This window comes from Ictalurus punctatus, chromosome 27 (assembly GCF_001660625.3).
Source record: "Ictalurus punctatus breed USDA103 chromosome 27, Coco_2.0, whole genome shotgun sequence".
In the NCBI taxonomy this organism is placed as follows: Eukaryota; Metazoa; Chordata; class Actinopteri; order Siluriformes; family Ictaluridae; genus Ictalurus; species Ictalurus punctatus.
In genome coordinates, this window is record NC_030442.2 from 6190001 (window position 1) to 6194807 (window position 4807).

A 4807-nucleotide genomic window follows, 5' to 3' on the forward strand; every position below is an offset into this window, starting at 1 on the left:
TGCATCATGGCTCCACATTGAAAAGAACTACCAGAGGAAGTGAAAAATCTGGTAGAAGAGACTTCAAAAAGGTGGAAAAGGCTACAGGAAGAATGGTGACCAACTAAAACTCAGAAGAAACACAGTTGCAGCAGTAATTAGGAGGTATTGAACAAGCCATAATTCCACTAATCAAGGCCACAGTGGCCGTCCTCCTAAAATTACGCCATGGACAGTGCTCTACTTGCAGTATCCAGCTCTGAAAAACAGACCAACAAGTTCTTCAGACTTGGCACAGATGTTATCAATGGAAATTTTCTGTGACAGCTCAGACAGTATGAAGGACACTCCATAACATCAACCTCCATGGACGACATCTAAGAAAAATATTCATTGCTTGTTCTTCAGCAAAATACTGAAAGTTTAAACTTACTTATTTGCTAAAGAAAATGAGAAGCAGCCTGATGAATAATGGGAGCATATTCTTTGGTCAAATGAGACAAACATAAATTTGTTCATGTTCACTGCAAAAGGTGTTGGGATGACCTCTCAGTAGGTCTGGGTTGAAAATATCGACATCCCAGTTTTTATCTATTTTCATTTCAAAGACCCAATATCGATTCTTAAATCCCAAGAACCAATCTTTTAGTCTGTGCTGTTTTTACTAAACATTATATGTAGCATGCCTACCATATAATAATTGCAATAAGTTATTTAAAAAAATGTTGTTTTTTTTTACTTCTGATATGAAACAAAGTCTCAACTTTCAAATTCTGTCAATTTCAAACAACAAATACCATTTTGACACTCATTTTAGGCCCTGTCCCAAATGGCACACTTCATGTGGACTTGCGGTCTAGTGACCTTCAGTTGCGTGCAAGTCGACAAGTCCGTAGTGTGTCCCATTTGTGATTTCAGCATTTGTGAGGGTTTTTGCGAGCGCCCCCTTTACGCCCTCGGTGCAGTCTTCATCGAAGTCCACACTGCCGAAGGGTCACGGCAATCCGCTACTTAACAGTGTTTGTGACAGAGCAATCAGAAAGCAGAGGAGTTTAGTTGACGCAGGAAAATGTCCATAGCTCGATAGTTGACTAGAAAAAAAAAAAAAACTCTAGAGAGGAGCATTTTGCTAATGTCGCGACGGACCGACACCCGGCGCACATAATAAGAAAGTCGCTCCTTCCCCAACTGCCGCACCGGCATGAAGCGGACAGCCTCGTGCCAAACACACCGTCAGCCGGAAGGACCGTCACGGTGGGGCGGGACCGTTGACGCTATACTGGCCGGCGATTGGGGAGTCCGTCAGGGAAATTCCACCACTCAGGCGACGGCGGAGGAGGATAAAAGGACACGCTTCCGGCCGCACAAGGAGAACGGAGAAGAGACAGACTCCGTGCGAGTGTGGACGAGACCGCCGGGTGGTGAGATCGCGTTCAACGGTGGATGACGGCACGGGAGACCGACGCGCACGTCTCGGGAACCTCGACACGCCCTCGAGAAGGTCACAACGCCAGCCACACCCCCATGAAACCCCTCGCACTCACACGCCCTCACCTCCTCACGACAGACAATTCACACACGGACAAATAAAGCACCCATTGCTAATTCCCCTACACTAAATATATGCACTATGTTACATATTCATTCTATTCATACCCGTACATAACCTGTTGGTGATTTCTCATTTATTGTATGTTTGAATAAATCTGCCATGAAAATAAGTTATTACAGCCACCGTTTAAATGTTTATATTTCAACAACAAATTGGAGTAGAAACAATTATATAATTTAAAAAGTTACAATAAAAACCACCTTATTTAAATGTAAAATGTTTATATATAACTCAGTTTTTATGAGTGTTGATTATTATATCTAAAATAAATAGAAGCTGAATTTAGACTTGTTAATTTCAACCTTAAATATTATAGCATAGTACCAACTAACAGGTATCCTTGTATAGCAATAGCTGAAAGATTAAAGAAAAAAGAAAAAAAAAGAAAAATTGGCATACACTGTACCTGATATGTATCCAAACAAATCGATATTGAATGGAATCGAGAGCGTGTGAATCAAAATCGAATGATTCATAAAATCTGTGTCGATACCCTGCCCGAAATCTCAGTAATGAAAGGTGTACTTAATTTTATTGCACAATTCCTACTGTGGGTCATTTACTTTTAATAAATTTTTAAAAATTATTTTAATACATATAAATCAAAACTGTTAGTTTTTCATTTTTCACAGGACCAAATACTCTACTGTTCCACTTAGAAGTAATGCAATTACTGAGAGGTGATACATAGCACGTTCGCCTTACACCTCCAGGGTCCGGGGTTCGATTCCCGCCGGGGCCATGTGTATGCGGAGTTTGCATGTACCCCCTGTGCTGTGGGGGTTTCCTCCCCCAGTCCAAAGACATGCATGGTAGGCTGATTGGCATGTCTAAACTGTCCATAATGTATGAATGGGTGTGCGAGTGTGTATGTGATTGTGCCGTGCGATGGAATGGCACCCTGTCCAGGGTGTACCCTGCCCTGGCCCGATGTTCCCTGGGATAGGCTAAAGGTTCCCCCACGACCCTGAAGAAGTAGTAAGCGGTAGAAGATGGGTGGATGGATGGATTTTCTTATATTTGTTATTACACAGGTGTGCACTCACATACACTGTATTTAACAGTACTCTGGTTTGAGGATAAACCTAACTCTTTATCTGAATCATTGCCCTGAAATTTAAAAAAAAATTAAAAAGAGATCTGTGAAAAGCGGTAGAGAAAGAATTTGAGTCTGAGACAGCACATGGAGAATAGCTAAAAAAATGACTTACAATGCCAGGATGTTGTGGGCTCCCCATGTTTGTGGCATCATCAGAACTGGTGTGATTATCAGGAGTGGAAAAAAATCTTTATAGGGTAAAAATAAGAAAATGGTTATATAATACCGATGGTAATATAATACAAATTTGAATTTGTACAACATAATTTACTAAAAAAAACAGTTAAATGACACCAGTTGATGTATGCATTAACGATTATAAATTGTGCTTGACTTGTTTAAAAAAAATTAAGTGGGACGAAACATCTAGTCTGTTCACGATTAGGCAATAACTAACAAGCATAAGAGAGGATGCTAGATGATTCTGTCCAATTCTTTTCACCTCAAGCCCTGTTTATAAAGCACACGACAACAAAATGTAACCAATTCCTCTGGAAAATAGTATGCCTTACACCATGACGTTGTGGAAATTCATCCTCAGAACTGGTGTGGTGATATTGTGTGGCTAGGGTCCTGTTCTGAGAAAGGGAAGTCTTTAGGTTTTGTAACATCTGGTCCCTGGCTGTCTTTTTGATCTTGGTTTGCTTTGCCTGAAGAAAATGTAAGGTAAAAAAAATTATGAAAAATTAATAACATCCTCACAATGTCACATTCTTGTTGACATACTGGAGCTTTATGAAATTCCAGATCATTTTATACTAGAGACAGCACTATTAAAATATAGACCTGTTCTAACCCATAATAATACTACTCATTAATACATTATTACATGAGCACTCAGTACTTGAAGTGGACTTAGCTGTCCACAGACAGAGAATGTTAAGTCCTCTGCCAAAGCCTCCAGGAAAATAGCTGTACATTTAGCTAGATATCTCACTTTTTGAGCTAGCATATAAGCAAGTAGGCTACACATTTAAACTTAAAAACGCACATAATTCGACTATCAAATCGAAACATGACGTTTTCAAAACTCTTCTATATCCACTCACCAGCTTGGCTATTTTAGCCACCACCTGTTATGTTACCTCGTGAGGAGACAAGCACGGGCGGTGCAGTAACAGGAAGATGAGGATCAAATTGAAGACGAGATCCGAAAAAACAGACGAAGTCCAGGCGAACAATCCAAACGGGGCTAGCCAGGAAATCGGAATCCGAAACAGGCAGTATATCCGTAAATCAGTGAAATCCAACAAACAGACAAAGGCTTGGTTAAATGACAGCGTTTAGGCTACTGAGCGTTTACTTCGCAAACTTCCGATGTTCTCCGCCTGACTTAAACCCCTATGTGTAAGTCTATGATTGAGTGCAGGTGTCCGCAATCAGAACTCCGGAGAATGCGAGCACGTGCGTGTCTGGGAAGTGCAGTCCTCGGCGGCTATGTTTGTAGTCCGCGCTGCACTCTGGGATCTGCCACGATGTAACACCACGTTGGTCTCCAACATTTTCTTTTTCTTGCGCACACCCCTGTTTCTTTCTTGGTCCATATATCTTTACCCAAAATGAATAAATTCTTCTTTGTGACATTGTCTTTGAATGAATCTAATGTAAAGAGTAAAGAAGTTTAGCCTATACCTGCTACCAATAAAACACAATTAAGCAACGAAGTGGCTGAAAGGGTATACGGGAAATAACTGGTACAATCCAAACTTGCCACCAAATAGCAGGACTTTGCAGGCACTGTCTTCTACGGTTCTTTTCGTGTGGGCCATTTTATTTTGAGCCAGTTATCGTCACCGTCGAGGTCAGACTGCAAATGTCACTTGATTATCCTGGTCCGAATTCCCAAGAATGAGCGATGTACTTTCAACTTTTAATGTTTTATTAAATAAGTAATATTTGATGAATTGGAAGGGTATTGTGACCTCCTAACCTCACCTGGCGACCTGCTGTGAGTGAATGAGGGAGCATCAAACGAGTACCGTCAGCAACAAAACTACGACACTTGGTTGGTCAGAGAATTTGGTGCCGATTTTCTAAAATCAGAGCTGTAGAATAGAGACTACTCTGAAATCATCACGGCATCAAAACGAAAGTTGAAGAGACATTTGAATTCTGAT

The 4807-nt window shown here is 40.8% G+C and overlaps 1 long non-coding RNA gene across 1 annotated transcript in view; it reads right to left on the minus strand.

Moving 5' to 3' along the window:
• LOC108259149 (uncharacterized) overlaps positions 1-4015 on the minus strand; it is a 4777-nt gene extending 762 nt beyond the window's left edge. The window contains exons 1-4 of the long non-coding RNA XR_001810828.3: positions 3740-4015; positions 3203-3340; positions 2803-2878; positions 1-238 (exon numbers count right to left, since the gene is read on the minus strand). The exon at positions 1-238 is cut by the window's left edge and continues 762 nt beyond it. This is a non-coding gene — a long non-coding RNA (uncharacterized LOC108259149). The remainder of the gene's footprint in view (positions 239-2802; positions 2879-3202; positions 3341-3739) is intronic.
• Between the last annotated feature and the right edge of the window lie 792 nt (positions 4016-4807).